This window comes from Giraffa tippelskirchi, chromosome 4 (genome assembly GCF_054371585.1).
Source record: "Giraffa tippelskirchi isolate mGirTip1 chromosome 4, T2T-mGirTip1v1.2.pri, whole genome shotgun sequence".
Lineage (NCBI taxonomy): Eukaryota > Metazoa > Chordata > Mammalia > Artiodactyla > Giraffidae > Giraffa > Giraffa tippelskirchi.
Window position 1 is genome coordinate 55,587,093 of NC_137278.1, and position 20,289 is coordinate 55,607,381.

At 44.2% G+C, this 20,289-nt stretch overlaps 1 pseudogene; it reads left to right on the forward strand.

Annotated features, from left to right (window-relative positions):
- The first annotated feature begins 10,697 nt into the window (after positions 1–10,697).
- On the forward strand, positions 10,698–11,580 carry LOC145545606 (thioredoxin-dependent peroxide reductase, mitochondrial pseudogene; annotated as a pseudogene).
- Positions 11,581–20,289: the final 8,709 nt, after the last annotated feature.

Consider the following 20,289-nt stretch of genomic DNA (forward strand, 5'->3'; position numbering starts at 1 on the left):
TAAAGAGCCTCTTGATGAAAGTGAAAGAGGAGAGTGAAAAAGTTGGCTTAAAACTCAACATTCAGAAAACTAAGATCATGGCATCCGGTCCCATCACTTCATGGCAAATAGATGGGGAAACAATGCAAACAGTGAGAGGCCAGGATTAGATCACTAAATGCTTTAGGCCAAAAATGGCTTTTCTTCTGTCAAGAAAGCCACGTCTGGTTCTCTTTCACAGGGGCCCTCGCCCCTATCTTCTTACAGTGCTGCCAGCACAGCTGACATAAGAGGATGGGAATCTAGCAGCCACTGTAAAACTCACATCTGCAGAAGTTTATTCTTCTGTCCCTGGTGTTGGAGGGAGGATGTCTCTGCCTTGTTTCCAAATCTCTTGCAGTTTGATCCATTGGCAGAACCTGAACCATAATAATATCCTTGCTGGCAAAGGAGTCTGGGAAACACAGCTCTTGGGTTTGAGTCTGCAGTGTACTTAAGAGGCTAGCAGTGGGAGGGAATGCTTACTGATTATTTTTAAACAATATCCAGCTTTGCAGGGGAGTTGTGATGGTTCATTTCATGTGTCAACTTCTCTGGGTCATGTGTCACCCTTGTCTTTATATTCGGTTGTTGTTTGGTTGCTAGGTCATGTCCAACTTTTCTTGCAAGCCTATAGACTGTAACCTGCCAGGTTCCTCTGTCCATGGGATTTCCCAGGCAAGAATACTGGGGTGGGTTTCCATTTCCTTCTCCAGGGTGTCTTCATTACTCCGAGATTGAACCCACATCTCCTGCATTGCAGGCAAGCTCTTTATCGATGAGCCACAAGGGAAGCTCTACATTTCTATACATAATGAATATATTTGTTCTGTTTCTCTGCAGAATCCTAACTAATAGAAGAGCCAAAGCACCTTGTGTCCTGAGAAGAGTCTTAAAGGGGTTAACTTGGCTCCCACTGTGTGAGTCACTGGAAATGCAAAGCTGGGTGAGGACAGCACCTCCCCTCCCAGAGCTCACAGGATGGAGGGGACACACACAGAGACAGTTTCCTCTGTTGGAAGAGTGTGCAGTTTCCTCAGTTCAGTCTCACTGCAGCAAATATTTGAAATGACAGATCAATGTTGCAGCTCAGTTACAGCTCAGAGTTTTATTTGGTAAATAGAGGATAGTACACCCCCAAGGCATGAGAACAGGCTGACCCTGGAGGAGAGGCCTCAACTCATCTTGTCTCCTTCTTTTTATACTTTTTGTCTCCTCCCACCACCCCCGCTTGCCCTATGCAAATTAAGGCTAGCACCCATCATCAGTCAGGAAGGGTGCATGTTTGTTTCACCTGAGGTTCCCACTCAGGTCCACGGATTTTTCCTTTGTTCCCTTTTCTTCTGCTTTAGCTCTTTCTTTGGATTTTAGCTGCTTCCAATTTGGACTCCTTTTTCTATTCTAACTACCTAACACCCCTAAAGTATGGCCATGTTTGCAAAGAAAACTAAACTCACAGTGAAGTGGTAGGGGAGGAATGATTCACATGGCCTGGAGAGTTGGAGTCAAGAAAAGGTTTGAGGATCAATAATCTTTATTTTTGGTGTTGAAAGGTGGCTGCAGTGACTTCCCTGGTGGTCCAGTGGCTAAGATTCTGAGTTCCCAATGCAGGGGTCCTGAGTTCAATCCCTAGTCAGGGAACTAAATCTCACATGCTGCAACTACGAATTCACAAGCAGTGACTATAGATCCCATGTGCCACCAAGTAAGACCCAGCACAGCCAAACAAATTAAAAAATATATTTTTTTTTTAAGAAAGGTGACTGCATTCACATGGTGGGGAAAACCAGGACTTGTTCAGAAGAGAAAACACCCTGAACAAGGCCTGGCAATACTTTCTGCATTTGGAAACACCTGTGGCTCTGAGTACAGGGGTACCTTGTTTTATTGCACTTTGTAGATATCTTTTTTTTTTTTTTAAAGGAAGGTTTGCGGTGACCCTGTGTTGAGCAAGTCTATTGGCACCATTTTTATAACAGCATTTTGTCACTTTAGATCTATATCATGTTTTGGTAATTCTCACAGTATTTCTAACACGTTTTTAGGGTTTCCCTGGTGGCTCAGATAGTAAAGAATCTGCCTGCAATGTGAGAGATCTGGATTCAATCCCTGGGTTTAGAAGATCTCCTGGGAAAGGAATGGCTACCCACTCCAATATTTTTGCCTGGAGACTTTCATGGACAGAGGAGCCTGGGGGTGGCGCAGTCCATGGGGTTGCAAAGAATTGGACAAGACCGGGCAACTAACACTTTCACTTTCAAACTTTTTCATTGTTATTACACTTGTGAGGGTGATCTGTGATACTGATCTTTGATGTGACTTTTGTAATTGTTTTGAAGCCATGAACCATGCCCATATAAGGAGTGAACTTAATGGATGGATGTTGTGTGTGTGTGTGTGTTCTGACTGCTCCATTGGCTGATCATTGTCCCTTTCTCTCCCTCTCTCTGGGCCTTTTTGTTCCCTGAGACACAACAGTATTGAAATTAGGCCAGTTCATAACCTTTTAAAGGCCTTTAAATTTTCAAGTGAAAGGAAGAATCATACATCTCTCACTTCAAAGCAAAAGCTAGCAATGACTAAGCTTAGTGACGAAGGTGTGTTGAAAGCCATGATCGTCCAAAAGCGAGGCCTCATGGGCCAAAGGAAAAGTTATTGAAGGAAATGAAAAGCATTGCTCCAGTGAGCACACAAGTTATAAGATAGTAAAACAGCCTCATTGCTGATGTGGAAGAAGTTTTAGTGGTCTGGATAGAAGGTCAAACCAGCTCTAAAATTCCCTTAAATCAAGGCCTAATCCAGAGCAAGGGTCTATTGCTCTTCAGTTCTGTGAAGGCTGGGAGTGGTGAGGAAGCTGCAGAAGAAAAGTGTGAAACTAGCAGAGGTTGGTCCATGAGGTTTAAGGAGAGATGACATCTCTGTAATGTAAAAGTACAAAGTGAAGCAACCAGTGCTGATGTAGAAGCTGCAGCAAGTTGTCCATAAGATCTAGCTCAGATTATTAACAAAGCTGGCTATGCTAAACAACAGATATTCTGCGTAGATGAAACGTCTTCTGTTGGAAGAAGATGCCATCTAGGATTTTCGTAGCTAGAGAGCAGTCAGTGAGCTAGAGAGTCAATGCCTGGCTTCAATGCTTCAAAGGGGCTGACTCTCTTATCAGGGAATAATGCAGGTGGTGACTTGAGGCTAACGCTCATTTATTGATTTCCCAAAATCCTAGGGCCCTTAATAATTATGCTAAATCTGCTCTGCTTGTGCTTTATAAATAGAACAAAACCTAATAACAGTACATCTGTTTGCAACATGGCTTATTGAATATTTTAAGCCCACTGTTGAGATCTACTGCTCAGAAAAAAAAAAAAAGAGAGATTCCTTTCAAAATATTCCAGCTCATTGACAATGCACCTGATCACCCAAGAGCTCTTATGGAAATGCATAATCAGATAAATTTTGTTTTCCTACCTGCTAATACAACATCCATTCTGCAAGGAGTTATTTCTACTTCTGAGTCTTATTAGTTAGGAAGTACATTTCATAATGCTGTGGATGCCAGAGATAGTGATGGATCTGGGCAGAATCATTGGAAAACCTACTGGACCTGGAGAAGGTAATGGCAACCCACTCCAGTATTCTTGCCTAGAGAATCCCAGGGACGGCAGAGCCTGGTGGGCTGCCATCTATGGGGTCGCACAGAGTCGGACACGACTGAAGAGACTTAGCAGCAGCAGCAGCATTCATGTGGAATAAGTTCTTAAAACCAGAGTTGATGGGTTAAGCAGCCTATGTACTGGTTATTTTGGTAGATATTATAAAATTTATTCTCCATTTGAAGTTGTTTATTTTTGACATTTTGATAGAGGAAAATACATCTTGGTGCTTTTCTCATTTGCATTTCTCTTATCATGAATATTTTCATCTTTATATTATTATGCATGAGTTGAATATATATTAATATGTTTAAGAGCAAAAAAAAAAAGCCTACTGGAAAGGATGAACCATTCTTGACTCTATTAAGAACATTTGTGATTCGTGGGAAGAGGTCAAAATATCAACACGAATAGGAGTTTGGAAGAAGTTTACGGATGACTTTGAGGGATTCAAGACTTCAGTAGAGGAAGTAACTGCAGCTGTGATGGAAATAGTAAGAGAATTAGAAGTGGAAACTGAAGATGTGACTAAATTGCTGCAATCTCATAATAACACTTGAACAGATGAGGAACTCCTTCTAGGAAATGACAAAAGAAAGTGGTTTCTTGAATAGAATCTACTCCTAATGAAGATGCTGTGAAGACTGTTGAAATGATAACAAAGGGTTTGTAATATTACATGAACTTATTGATGAAAAAGCGGCAGGGTTTGAGAGGACTGACTTCAACTTTGAGAGAAGTTCTCCTGTGGGTAAAACACTATCGGAAAGAAATGCATGTGACAGAGAAATCATTCATGAAAATAAGAGTCAATTGATGTGGTAAATTCACTGTTGTCTTATTTTAAGATGTCACAGCCACCCCAGCCTTCAGCAGCCACCATCCTGATCAGTCAGCAGCCACCAACATCAGGACAAGACCCTCCACCAGCAAAAAAATTATGATTTGCTGAAGGCTCAGATGATGGTTAACATATTTTAGCAATAAAGGTTTTTTCAATTAAGGTATGTACCTTAGTTTTTAGACATAATGCTTTTGTACTCATCATAGACAACAGTCTGCTAGTAGAACTTTAAAAAATTAACTTCATTTTTGGCTGTGCTGAGTCTTCACTGCTGCGCGGGCTTTTCTCTAGTTTCAGCGAGTGGAGGCCACTCTCTAGTTGCAGTGCTAGGGCTTCTCATTGTGGTGGCTTCTCTTGTTGCAGAGCATGAGCTCCAGGGCACGTAGGCTGCACTAGTTCTGGCAAGTGGGCTCAGTAGTTGTGGTTCCTGAGCTCTAGAGTGCAGGCTCAGTAGTTGTGGCGCATGGGCTTAGCTGTTCCGAGGCATGTGGGGTCTTCCTGGATCAGGGATTGAAGCCATGTAGTTTCTTTACCACTGAAGATCAGGGAAAGTGTATTAGTCACTCAGCAGTGTCCTCTTTGCGACCGCATGGACTGTGGCCCACCAGGCTCCTCTGTCCATGGAATTCTCTAGGCAAGAATACTGGAGCTATTCCCTTCTCCAGAGTATCGTCCCAACACAGGGATCCAACCTGCATCTCCTGCATTACAGGCAGATTCTTTACATCTGAGCCACCAGGGAAGCAGAAACCCAACATAACTTTGAGATGCACTGGGAAACCAAAAAATCCGTGGGACTTGCTTGATTACAATATCTGTTTTATTGTGGTGGTCTCAGAGGTGTGTCTGTAGTCATGGCCTTAGGTGCTCAGTTGCTGTGTGATCAGAAAAGATGCAGCATAGCTGGCAGGCCAGATTGTTACTGATGGGTGTCCCTGTCAACCACCAGCAGTGGAAGGGAGCAATAGAGGGGCACCTGGGGGCCCCTTTGGAACTCAGTAATGTAGGGCTTGGGGAGCAGTGGGCTCAGGAAACAGGCTGGAGAAAATCTTCTAAGCCAGGCTCTCCAGGGGAATGACTTCAAAGGTCTGACTCCAGTATCTTCCTCCCTGACAGACATTTGGTCCTTTAGTGTAATTAATACACCTCCTAATACCACTTTCTGCTTATTGCCTCTCATATTCTAAACTTCCAAAAAGTAAATGATTTTTCTCATTTTCCAGATTTTCCAAATCCATCCAGCAAATTAGCAGTTCCTAGGGTGTGGCTGTCCCAGCTGATACAGCACTGAAACGTGGGTTGGATATATTTTCCAGGATCATTTACAGCTTGGAGTATATCCTATAAGTGACAAAGCCCTGACCCTGGCTGGCCCACTGATTTCATGTGACCAGACGTTCAAAAATTCTAAAGAAAAATAGGCTCAATTGTAACTGAAAAATGAAGGTAAAACAGATCATTCAAGGTGATGACTGCAGAGAACAGAGCCCACTAAGTCCATTCACCGTCAAAAACCCTGGGAAGTGGGTATGATTATGCCCATTTTACAGATGACACATCTGAGTCCTACTTAGGTAGAAAGTGGTCTGACCCTCCTTTGCTTCCAAGTCTAATGCTCTTTGCAGTGATCTACATGGCAACCCCCACACATGGTGGCCCTTGTTCCCTGTCTTCTTTGATGCTTATTCTTGGAAGAAAATCCAAATAGGGACACTTTTGATGGTGACCAGGGCTTCTCTGATGGCTCAGCTGGTAAAGAATCTGCCTGCAATGCGGGATATCTGGGTTCGATCCTTGGGTTGGGGAGATCCTCTGGAGAAGGTAATGGCTACCCGCTCCAGTATTCTGGCCTAGAGAATTTCATGGACTGTACAGTCCATGGGACGCAAAGAGTCAGACATGACTGAGCGACTTTCACTTTCACTTTCACTTTTGATGGTGACAGATAGTAAAATGGATGAAGTGTCAGGACACTAGATGTAAACCTGACTGTCTCAGTCAAACTGGGCTGTAGGGTCACTCTATTTGTCGTGAGCAGAGTTTGATATGCATGGGGGATAAAAAAGATGTGTGCACGTCAATTACCTAAAAAAGGTATGAGACAATTTGTCCTAGGAACAACCTGGGGAGAGGATATAGACTAGCTCTAGACACCCCAGGGAAGGGCCCCCCTGCATCACATACTGCTTCCAAACAAGTGGTTCGAGATCATGTATGGGAAGATCCCATCAGGATGGCAAGCTTCCCTGCCCAGCAGCCCCCTCCCTTGCTCAGATCGCTTCTTCTCCCTGCTGTAATCTCCATTAATATTCTGGTCTGAACTGCGTCCTGAAAGGAGGCTGCAGGAAGCTCTGCCTGGATTAGCCAGGCGGAGTGAGACTCTCAGGGGACAAAAGACATCCAAATCTCACAGGTGTGGGCTGAATCCCAAGTCTGCTTGGCAGGAGCAGAGCTCCAGAGGTTTCCAGGGATACCTACATCCTCTCTCTCTCTCTCTCACACACACACACATACACAGTCACACACTCAAGCACAAAATTTCCCCTTTAAGTTTGAGAAGTCAGTTGCACAAGAACATAATGGACAATATCAAACCTCATTGGAAAACACACGGAGGTTCCCACCTCATTCCTTGTATAACCTGAGCTGTCTGGATGATACGTTTGCTAAAAACAGTAATGCCAAGACTTCCCTGGTGGTCCAGTGGTTAAGAATCCACCTTCCAATGCAGTGGATGTGAGTTCGGTCCCTGGCCTGGGGAATTAAAATCCCATAGGCTGCTGGGCATCTAAGTCTGTTTTCTGGATCCCAGGTGCCAAAACTAGAGAGTCTGTGTGCTACAACTAGAGAAGCCTGCACCACATTGAAGAGCCATGAGCCGCAACTAAGGCTGGATGAAGCCACATTAAAAAAATAAAAAAACAAACCCCCCCCAAAAAACCCAAAACAGTAGTGCCATCAAAGGAACTGTCCTAAGATTTGGCATCATGAAACCTAGGTTAAGTTTCTGTCTTTGATGCCTCTATCTGTGCCAGTCTGAGAAAGTCAGCTGAGTTCTCTGAGATGCAGTTTCATCATTTATAAAATGAGAAAAATATTTAGTTCACCGATTGTTGAAGGATCCACTGGCCACACCTGTAAGAATACATGATTAATTCTAGTATTAACTCATGTGTGTGATGCGATGATGAGGATGATAATGATAAAAGATGACAATGATGGGGTATTCCCTGGTGGTCCACTGGTTAGAACTCCCAGCTTTCACTGCTGAGGGCTCAGGTTCAATCATTGTTTGGGAGCTAGACTTCCCTCATAGCTCAGTTGGTAAAGAATCCATCTGCAATGCAGGAGACCCTGGTTTAATTCCTGGGTTGGGAAGATCCGCTGGAGAAGGAATAGGCTACCCACTCCAGTATTCTTGGGCTTCCCTGTGGCTCAGCTGGTAAAGAATCTGCCTGCAATGCAAGAGATCTGAGTTCAATTCCTGTTGGGAAGATCCCCTGGAGAAGGGAAAAGCTACCCACTCCAGTATTCTGGACTGGAGAGTTCCATGGACTGTATAGTAGATGGAATCGAAAAGAGTTGGGCCTGACTGAGTGACTTTCACTTTCACTTTTGGGAGCTAAGATCCTACAAGCTGAATGGTACAATAAAAAAAAAAAAAAAAAAACCTTTGATGACTAAAGATAATGGTGAGGAAACTGTTGGTGATGGTGATAATAAAAGGTAATGGTGTTGATGGCAATGATGAAGATGATGATGGAGAGAAAGGTGAAAATGCTAAGGGTTGGGGAACCACTTAAGAGTCGTTTTCAGACAGTTGAAGAACTTTCAGAAGTACAAAGAGTAGGTAAATCTGTTTGACTCTAGATGAACACAAGGGAGGGAAAGCCTACATTTCTTGAGCACTTGCCATGTTCCAGGGTTGACAAGAGCTGTCACAATCTTCCCTTGCTTCACCCTCACGGTGATTCTGCAAAGTCTCCACATCAGTCTTAGCAAAGGCAAAGTGATTTTCCCAAAGTCATACAGGGTAAAAAACATGGCGGAACCCAGCTTGACTTCGAATTGGTTTTGTAAACTCTTAATCTTTATATTTGGGCTTCCTAGGTAGCAGTAGTGATAAAGAATCCACCTACCAATACAGGAGACATAAGAGGAATGGGTTTGACCCCTGGGTCAGGAAGATCCCTTGGAGGAGAAAATGACAACCCACTCCAGTATTCTTGCCTGGGAAATTCCATGGACAGAGGAGCCTGGTGGGCTACAGTCCATGGGGTCACAAAGAGTTGGACATGACTGAGCGACTGAGCATAATCTTTATATTCATCACTTCCTCATATAAGGAAGACTGTTTTTCATGCCGGCAGAATGAGTATGCTCAAGAGGAATAAGGAAAACATCACTGGAGTATCCAGAAGCTATTCTAACATTCACTTAGGAGGGCTATCACCTGGCAGGTTGAGCCAGATCACCTTCTGATGCTGGCAGCTCTGTGACTTTAGAACATAGATGTACGCATATGTATATAATGCCCTACTGACACTCTGTACTCCCTGGACTGATCAGTTGCTTTCATCTCTTTTGGCAGTGTAAGATGATGATTAAGATCAGAGATTCTGGAGTCACAGAGATCTGGGAGCAGGTCCCAGCTTCATATTCTATAGACCGATATGGAAAGGCCCAGAAAGGGTAAGAGACTTGCCCAAGAATGCATAGTGAGTCAGGCAGCAAAGACTGGTGCAGAATCCAGGTGTCCTGATTCATCACTTTCTTCCCAAAGAGACCAAACCCTCCTTCACTGACGTCAATAGATGCTGTCTGCACTGCCTCTCAAAGGACACACAGACTCACATTTACCCAGCTCCTCCCTCCTTACCTAACCAGTGGGTTCATGGTCACATGGGTACCCAGACACCCTTATCGATTCCATCTGCTTCAAATAGCTCATCACTGGCTTGGCTCCTTCCTCCAAATCAATCAGGATCCTGGGAAACTGACAAGGGTGCGTGTGTGTGTGTGTGTGTGTGTGTGTGTGTGTGTGTGTGTGTGTGTTGCTGAGATTGTGGTGGCAACTGGTCTACCCAGGTGATCTTATTGACATGTCAACCACAGCTGGGCAGAGCAAGTGGGGTGGAGATAATTATCTCTTGTTGACAGATGAAGTCACTGAGGTTCTCTGGGGTTATGTGCCTGTCCCTCCCTTTTGTGGGCCTCGGTTTCTTCCCCTGGTCCTAAGGTCTTTTCAGTTCTAACAATCGATGCCTCTATAATTTGCCCAAGTTTACAAAACTATTTAGAAGCAAAGTCAAAACTAGGAAAGAAGTCTTGTGTCTCCTAGACTAGCAATCCTTTTAATGCTAATTGTATTAGTTTTGTTGCTGTTTAGTTGCTAAGTCATGTCTGACTTTTTTGTGACCCTGTGGATTGTAGCCTGCCAGGCTCCTCTATCCATGGGATTTTCCAGGCAAGAATACTGGAGTGGGTTGCCATTTTCTTCTCTGAAAGATCTTCCTGATCCAGGAATCAAACCTATGTCTCCTGCATTAGTAAGTGGATTCTTTACCACTGAGCTGCCTGGGCTTCATTTAGGGCTGCTGTAAAAAAGTCACAAAATGGACAGCTTAAAATATGAGAAAGTTATCTTCTCATAGTTCTAAAGGCTAGAAGTTTGAAATCAAGGTGTTAACAGGGCCATGCTCCTTCTTCATCCTCAAAACAAAGGTCCTTCTTGCCTCTTCCAGCTTCTGGTAGCTCCAGGGTTTCACTGGCTTGTGCCAGCATCACTCCGATTACTGTCTCTGTCTTCGTATGGCCACCTTCCCTCTAGGTTTGTGTCCTCACACGGGGTTCTCCACCATGTGTACATCTATGTCCAAATTTCTCCTTCTCATAAGGACACCTGCCATATTGAATTAGGGTCCTTCCAAATGCCCTCATCTTAGATTGATTACATCTACAAAGACCCTATTTCCAAATAATGTCACATTCATGGGTACTGGGAGTTAGGACTCCAGCATAACTTTGAGGGGACTCAATTCAACCCATGACACTAATAATAGCTCACCTTGAAAAAAAGATTTTCCCTTTTGCCATGGATTATCTCATTTAATATAAAATAGGCATTATTGACGCTGAAGATGGTGGCCGTGTGGGAAGGTAGCTCTGGGTTTCAATTGTCAGACATGTGGATGCCATTCCTTGGGGCATTTCTGCTTCTGAAGACCTTATACCATGCTCCTACTGTCACCCAGCATGCATCCTACTGTAAGGGTACAGCTGTTATCAATGGAGCCTTCAAAGAACTAAGCCTTGATGACTTTAAATTTTTTAATAAATTAATTAATCAATTTTTGACTGGGCTGGGTCTTCATTGCTGCTCGTGAGCTTTCTCTAGTTGTAGCAGCAGGGCCTACAGTTCATTGCGGTGCATGAGCTTAGTTGACCAGCAGCAGGTGGAATCTTCCCAGAGCAGGAATTGAACCCATGTCCCCTGCATTTGCAGGCAGATTCCTAACCACTGGACCACCAGGAAAGTCCAAGCCTTGATGACTTTAAGGGGAAATATTTGGTGCTCTTCTATCCTTTGGATTTCACCTTTGTGTGTCCTATAGAAATTACTGCTTTTGGTGACAAAGCCAATGAATTTCATAATGTAGAATCATTACAGTGTCAGGTAGATTCCCACTTCAGCCACCTGGCCCAGATAAACACACTGAGGAAGAAATGGTGGTTTGGGCCACATGAACATCATGTTCTTGTCAGATATGACTAAACAAACTTCCCGAGACTAGGGTGTGCTATTTGTTAGAAGGTCCTGAACTAAGAGGTCTCTTCATAATTGACCCCAATGGAGTCATCAAGCCTTTGAGTGTCAATGATCTCCCAGTGGGCCCAAGTGTGGAAGAGATCCTCAGCTTGGTGAAGGCATTCCATTTTGTGGAATCCCATAGTGAAGTCTGTCTAGCCAGCTGGACACTAGATTCTCCTATAATCCAACTCCATCCAATTGCTTCCAAGAAATACTTTAGAAGGTTAATCAGTAGACTATCCCATGTACACCTGTAGCTTGTCACACCAGAAAAGAACTTCAAGCATTTCAAAGAATATTATTTATAGAAGGCAAAAATCAAATCACACTTGTAGTCACAAATATTACTCTATATGTTCTGTTTTCATAACATGACCTAGGTTTTTTTTGAGGGGGCTTCCCAGGTGGTGCTAGTGGTAAAGAACCCGCCTGCCAGTGCAGGAGACATAAGAGATTTGGGTTCCATCCTTGGGTGGGGAAGATCCTTTGGAGGAGGGTATAACAACCCACTCCAGTATTCTTGCCTGGAGAATCCCATGGACTGAGGAGCCTGGTGGGCTGCAGTCCATAGGGTTGCAAAGAGTTGGACGCAACTGAAGTGACTTAGCATGCATGCATATAGGTTTTTAAAATGTGGTTAGTTACTAAGGCAAGGAGTGCCTTATTGGCAATGTATAGATTTCTGGCTGGTTTCCATAGAATGTGTAGTTGACCTATTTCTTGGATCATGCCTTCCTTGGGAAAAAGAATCAAGTCTTTTTTCTCAACCTTACTTGAACCTTTGTGTATACCAGAGTGGTACAACTGGTGTGGAATACTTCTGATCAGGGTCTTAACATTTTCTTCTTAAATTTCTTTATTAAACTAATTTTCTTTTAAGATCATAGGTTTAAATTGCTGGCATCAGTGGTCTAATTTAACACTTGAAATGAATGTGTATGTGATTGATGCAAATGTGAATCGTGTTTCTTTAAAAAAAAAACACAATGGCAAAGCAACTTAACTGATCATTCATATTTCTCATTGCTGAGATTTACAGTGTATAGAGTTACTTTACTTATTTTGTTAGCTGAGTTGATGTCTACATACATTTCTACTATTGATTAGATGTAATTACAAAGGAATTTTTTTAATTTGAATCATTTATGCGCTTGAATCATTACAATTACTTCCTTTCCTAAACTTACCCATGTAAAAAATATAATAATTTTAAAAATTACTAAAAAGAAAAAAAGAGGACTTTCCTGGTGGTTCAGTGGTTAAGAATCTACCTGCCATTGCAGGGGACACAGGTTTGATCCCTGGTCCAGGAAGATTCCACGTGCCATGTGGCAACTAGGCCCTTATGCTGAAGCTACTGAAGCCTGTGTGCCTAGAGCCTGTGCTCTGAAACAAGAAAAGCCACCACAGTGAGAAGCCCAAGTATCCCAACAAAGAGCAGCCCCCACTTGCCACAACTAGAGACAGTCCATGTTCAGCAATGAAGACTCATCAAAGCTAGAAATTAATCAATAAATTAACTATAAAAAAGATTTTAAAAAAGAAGTAATCATTATTATTATTTCCCTTTTACTTGTGAGGAGACCGAGCAGAGAAGCTGAGAGACACGATCAAGGTCAAATAGGTGATGAGGGGCAGGGCTGGGGCCTGACCCTGCCTTGGCTGAGGCCTCTGCACCCTCCTCCACCAGGCCAGTTCACCTCTCTGTCTTCTGAGGCCCTGTGGTCCCTGAGCTTGTGGTTTCATGTGGGGGTGGCTGGAGAGAAGACTGTGTCTGTGAGGTAAATAGGACCAAACATGGCGGGCCTGGTAATTTTGTTTTCTCAGCTGAGAACGCCAACACACAGGGAGTGAGTCGATATTGAGTCTGGCGTCTACCCCTCGGTCCCCTGAGTGGCTGCGGTTTCCCAGAGCAGCCATGGCCCGAGGTGAAGTCCCACAGAGGGAGTGAGCATGACGTGAGTCCCAGGAAGACTGGAACCCTGGGGACTTTACCTCAACTTCCGACTTGGGTGCTGGAGGAGGTGTAGAATGCAGGCCCAGCTGAGCAGCCCAGGGAGGCCCAGCATGAAGGGGAGGGGAGGTTGGGGCAGGGCCTGTGGGTTTAGATGGCTACAGAGTAAGATCCACACCTATGAGCTGTGTGACTTCAGGCAACTCACTTACATCCTTTGGGCCTGACTTTCCTCAACTGTTATTGCAGGTCTGAGCTGTCTCTACCTCAGACAGTGGTGAAGGCACATGGGGATAATCCACATTCAGAGCTCAGCCCAGAACCTGGCCCAGAGGAAGTGTAGCCAACGCCTACACATGGTGGCTGGTATGACAGATTTTGGGATGTGCCAGGAGATGGGAAAGAAAGAGGAGTATTGATCTGTTTAATGAATTTACAGACAAGAAAGTGGCCTTAGTGCATTGAAAACAAACTCAGATTAAATTGAAGACTTGGTGCTGACAGGGAGTCAATAGAGAGGGTCCATGGAGAAACGGAATCCTCAGAAGGATTGAAGGAAGGCAGGAGGGAAGACTGGAACAGGTGGGGCCTATAGAGCTCAACAGCTGAGGGTTCTAGAACCTTCTGCCGGCAGCACCTGCCCTGGGTGATGTTCATCTCTTATGGAGACCTTGTCCCAGATGTCTCCTAGGATACCTAAGTTATTCCCTCCCCTTGTCCCTTCCTACAAATCACACAGTATATCACCCCCAACATAAGAATACATGTGCGTGCACACACACACATACACACATACCACCTCTCCACGCCACTTTTTGTTTGAAGAACCACCAAGCTTGGATTTTCCCTGAGAAGGGCTTGTCAGTCAAGAAGTGTGTTACCCAGAGCTAATGAGTAACTCAAGAGAGATCAAAAGATAGAAGTGATGCCTTTTATTAAGCTCACAGATTTATTATAAGTGAGTCGGCAGGACCACACAGGCCTCTGGTCCCAGAGCAAGAAAACTGAGTGTGTGTGTGGTCTGCAGCAGTCGAGAGGCAGGGAGACGGCTGTGTGAGCCTAATAAAGGCTGTAATTGGCACCTCTCTCCCCTGAAAAACCAAGCAACCTCCTTCTCCCATTGCCAGGTTTCCTCCTGGTGCAGAGGGGTATACATGGTGAGGGGAGGAAAGTAGGGTGGGGGGTTGGAGTTTAGCCAGGGGAGGGGTGGGAGATGGGTAGGCAAAGCTTTGGCTGGGTGGCCATGGCTCTAAATACACAGTTAACAGAGCAAGGATCCTTCTTACTGGGAGACTCTCCAACGGGCAATCAGGAGGTGAGTTTTTAAGGACCCCCCATCCCCCCAGGCTAATCACAGGCATTTAATTCTTACTCTTTTTGTGGAAGGATCATTCCACAAATTGGTGTCTGGTTCATTATTAGTCCCTGGAGAAGGTAATGGCAATCCACTCCAGTATTCTTGCCTGGAGGAGAATCCCATGGACAGAGGAGCCTGGCAGGCTACTGTCCATGGGGTCAAGAAGAGTTGGACATGACTGAATGACTAGCACACTCGTTATTAGTATTACTATTTCATTATAATAAATGCTGTAAATATTTGTTGCAATAGCAACAAATTGTTTTTAAAAAGCTCTAACAGTTGACTTCAGCTCTCACAACCCAAAAGAAAGCAATAGCGAGTGAGTGTGGGTGTGTTGGGGGGGCCCTCTCTGCCCAAGGGTGAAGGACAAGCAGGTAATGTTGCCTGGAACATATACAAGATGAACTGAGCAGTTTCTGAACATCTGTTTCAACTTTGGCTGGGCCGAGACACTGGACTTACCCTCTCTGAATGACCCCTATGAGGTACGAATGGTTGCTTGGTCTTGTCCAACTCTATGCGAACCCACGGACTGTAGCCCACGTGGCTGCTCTGTCCATGCTATTCCCCAGGCAAGAATACTGGAGTGGGTAGACTTTCCCTTCTCCAGGGAATCATCTCAATCCAGGGATCAAACCAGAGTCTCTTGCATTGCAGGAGGACTACGTCTGAGCCACCAGGGAAGCAGTGAATGACCCCTAGGAAGAGCAGGAGGCTCTTCCTTCACAGAACATGGACAGGTCTGGACACGGCTGTGCCACACCTTTGTCATCTGTACAGTGAGAGGGCAGAATCACCTGATGGTGGTTCAGAAACTGAATCAGGGCTGTACAGCAAGGCCCCTCTGTAACTCAAGTACACAGTTCTGGGCTCAGCACCCCTCCTCTCTCCATCATGACCCCAGCCCATATTTGCTTCGGTTCTTCCAAGCCTCCCATGTAGCCCCCACCCACTCCCTGATTCCTGCCTCACTCTCAGCCGTCTCCCCATCTGCCCGGCGCCCACTGCAAGCATCAGAGCCTGGCTAATTCTGCTTTGGCAAACCCTCACCCCTGATAATTCCCCCCAACATTCCTTGGCAGACTCCTCTTCTCCTCAGCAGAGACTTAAGAGCCAAGAGCAGCCGTGAGCTCATGTTCTGCTTGGCTTTATTACTTCTAGAAAGCCGGCTTCATGGACTAATGTGCTATTAATTATTGCTGCAAGTAATTGAATCCAAGTTGAATATTCTGAGACAGCTAAAAAAAAAAAACTCTTCAACGCAAGAGATTGACTTTGAATGCTTTTTTATTGCTTGCTCTGCCTTCAGGCAAAAAATAGAAAGTCGTTGCTGATTATTAAACAAGGGGGCTTGGTAGACCAGCAGGGTGTTAGGAGAGCCTCCAGAGATGGAAGGGACGAAGAACACTAACGTGAACTAGGACTTCATATTTGTTAGCTCATTTAAACATCAGAACAATTGACTTTTATTATTTCCAGCTTCCAGGGGATGGGACTGAAGCTTCAAGAAGGTAAGTCCTGGACTTCTCTGTTGCTTCACTGGCTAAGACTCTGCACACTCAATGCAGGGGACGTGGGTTCCATCCCTGGTCAGGGAATTAAAATCCTGCACATCACAACTAAGACCCGATGCAGCCAGATAAATAAAAATAAATAAATATTTTTTAAAAAGAAGAAGAAGGAGATGGTAAGTCCTACAATTAGTGGCAGAACTAGGTTTGGACCCAAGACTGTCTCACTTCAGACACTGTGTTCTTCCCTGATGCCAGTGACCTTTATGTTATGCAAATATAAGGACAAGGACATCAGCCCACAATAAGTACACCTACAAAGGCTTTTCCCTGATTGTGAGTGGCAGTACTGACCATTTGTTTCATCCAAAAGTAGGGATGGCTGAACATTTTTAGGTTTTAGAGAAAATCACTTAACATTCTGCGTAGGTAAGAAAAATTAAAAATCAAATCTAAGCATTACAATTAACAAGAAATGATTTTTACTTCATAATACAGTGGTAGAGAAAAATGTGGGAGGGCACATACTTTATGGAGCTGCATTGTTTAAGAAACATTTTATTTTATTTTTAATTTTAAGGCCCAATTTTATTTTACTTTATTTATACTTTTTGGCCACATGACATGTGGGACCTTAGTTCCTTTGTCTGGGATTGAACCCAAGCCGTTTGCATTATTGGAAGTGCAGAGTCTTAACCACTGGACCACTAGGTAAGTCCCAGCAGAGCTGACTTTAGGAAGTCATTTACTTTCCCATAAGTCCTACTGCCTCTGCTATCTTTTTTTCTTAAGAATCTTACACTAGAGAAAGCTCTGAATGTTTCTTAATCCTTTAGTTACAGGAATGTGAACATGTGGTTAAGGACCAATTTCTAGAATGCAAATGCAAATGTAAGTATTTGTTTGAGAACAGAAGGAAATGGGAGTCCACTCCAGTATTTTTGCCTGGAAAATCCCATAGATAGGGGAACCTGGCAGGCTACAGTCCATGGAGTAGCAAGAGTTAGACACAATTTAGCGACTAAACCACTACCAAGGTAGAAGCTAAGAGGACCAGTATGAATGTTACAGGATAAAATCTGAACTTTGTAGGGGTGAAAGGAGGAGTGTAGAGAAAAGGAGAAGACAGGAGGGAAGGGGAACTTAGGGACTTGCTTCTTTTGGTAGTTTCAACTCACACTTTAGATTCAGTTCAGTTCAGTCCCTCAGTCATGTCCAACTCTTTTTGACCCCATGAACCACAGCACGCCAGGCCTCCCGGTCCAACACCAACTCCCGGAGTTTACCCAAACCCATGTCCATCGAGTCGGTGATGCCATCCAACCATCTCATCCTCTGTCGTCCCCTTCTCCTCCTGCCCCCAATCCCACCCAGCATTAGGTTTCTTTTCCAATGAGTCAACTCTTTGCATGAGGTGGCCAAAGTATTGGAGTTTCAGCTTCAACATCAGTCCTTCCAATCAACACCCAGGACTGATCTCCTTTAGGATGGACTGGTTGGATCTCCTTGCAGTCCAAGGGACTCTCAAGAGTCTTCTCCAACACCACAGTTCAAAAGCATCAATTCTTCGGCACTCAGCTTTCTTCACCGTCCAACTCTCACAACCATACATGACCACTGGAAAAACCATAGCCTTGACTAGACGGACCTTTGTTGGCAAAGTAATGTCTCTGCTTTTAAATATGCTGTCTAGGTTGGTCATAATCTTCCTTCCAAGGAGTAAGCGTCTTTTAATTTCATGGCTGCAATCACCATCAGCGGTGATTTTGGAGCCCCAAAAAATAAAGTCTGACACTGTTTCCACTGTTTCCCCATCTATTTCCCATGAAGTGATGGGACCAGATGCCATGATCTTAGTTTTCTGAATGTTGAGCTTTAAGCCAACTTTTTCACTCTCCTCTCTCACTTTCATCAAGAGGCTCTTTAGTTCTTCTTCACTTTCTGCCATAAGGGTGGTGTCATCTGCATATCTGAGGTTATTGATATTTCTCCCAGCAATCTTGATTCCAGCTTGTGCTTCCTCCAGCCCAGCGTTTCTCGTGATGTACTCTGCATATAAGTTAAATAAGCAGAGTGACAATATACAGCCTTGACATACTCCTTTTCCTATTTGGAACCAGTCTGTTGTTCCATGTCCAGTTCTAACTGTTGCTTCCTGACCTGCATACAGGTTTCTCAATAGACAGGTCAGATGGTCTGGTATTCCCATCTCTTTCAGAATTTCCCACAGTTTATTGTGATCCACACAGTCAAAGGCTTTGGCATAGTCAATAAAGCAGAAATAGATGTTTTTCTGGAACTCTCTTGCTTTTCCGATGATCCAGCGGATGTTGGCAATTTGATCTCTGGTTCCTCTGCCTTTTCTAAAGCCAGCTTGAACATCTGGAAGTTCACGGTTCACGTGTTGCTGAAGCCTGGCTTGGAGAATTTTGAGCATTACTTTACTAGCATGTGAGATGAGTGCAATTGTGCAGTAGTTTGAGCATTCTTTGGCATTGCCCTTCTTTGGGATTGGAATGAAAACTGACCTTTTCCAGTCCTGTGGCCACTGCTGAGTTTTCCAAATTTGCTGGCATATTGAGTGCAGCACTTTCACAGCATCACCTTTGAGGATTTGAAATAGCTCAACTGGAATTCCATCACCTCCAGTAGCTTTGTTCATAGTGATGTTTTCTAAGGCCCACTTGACTTCACATTCCAGGATGTCTGGCTCCAGGTGAGTGATCACATCATCGTGATTATCTGGGTCGTGAAGATCTTTTTTGTACAGTTCTTCTGTGTATTCTTGCCACCTCTTCTTAATATCTTCTGCTTCTGTTAGGTCCATACCATTTCTGTCCTTTATCGAGCCTATCTTTGTGTGAAATATTCCTTTGGTATCTCTAATTTTCTTGAAGAGATCTCTAGTCTTTCCCAATCTACAGATTGGCTCATACATGAGCCAAGGGGTGAACAAAAAAGTCAAGGTAAAATAATTGTCAAAATAATTTGAGCTCCTGTCTCAAATCTTAAGAAAAGAGAAAGAGAGAAGGAAGAGGAAGGGCCGAATAATCTGCAGAGATGTCGGATTACATCATCATTCTATGATCCTTCTGGGGTTGGCATAGCCTTCCCTCGGGGATACTGATGGATGCTACAACTTGAATCTGTGCTGGAAGAGAATCTCTTTTCATTTACAACGTGCTGTGGTTGTCACTGCTTTCAAAAAACTACAGCTCTGTGTGTGTGTGTATGTGCCTTTGTGTGCTCAGTCCTGTCTGACTCTTTGCAACTCCATGGGACTGTGGCCCATCAGGCTCCTCTGTCCGTGGAATTTTCCAGGCAAGAATACTGGACTGGGTTGCCATTTCCTCCTCCAGGGAATCTTTCTGAACCTGGGATCAAACCCGTGTCTCTTGAATCTCCTATATAGGTAGGCAGATTCTTTACCACTACGCCACCTGGGAAGCCCATCCATGTGCTACAGTTCTACTGTCTGTCTTATTCCTGTCACTGGGCAGGGGTACAGGGACAGGTGTGAGGGGGGGATGACCCATTCTAGTCCACTAACTCCAGGAGAAGAGTCACTCGTATGTCCTTCTCAGGGCCCAACACCCTGAGCTGCTTTTCTGCATGATGATGGTTGGATGGCATCATTGACTCAGTGGACACGAGTTTGAGCAAACTCTGGGAGATAGTGAAGGACAGGGAAGCTTGGTGTGCTGCAGTCCATGGGGTCACAAAGAGCTGGACATGAGTTAGTGACTGAACAACAACAACAACCCAGCTTGGTTTTCACCATGCCTCCTTAGCTTGATTGGCACTCTGAGAGTCCCACCTCTTGTTGCTTCTCAAGGACTTGAGTTCCTTCTGAAGGTTAAATGACTTTTGCACTTTAGACTTTCTCCCTCACCACCTGCGGACCTACTCTACTGGGGCTTCTTTCCTCCCCAACCTCCACACGATAGAAATCCTCAAGTTTCATCTTCACTCTCACATAGTTTTCCTGGGAGACTCCCTTCTTCCAAGAGTGAAAATACTTATTTTGTACCAATGACTCCAAAATCTATTCTACTTAGTCCTGGTCCTTCTCTAGGGCAACCATTGTATATTTCCGAAGCTCTTATATATTCGCTTATTAATTATTCATTGAGAACTTGCC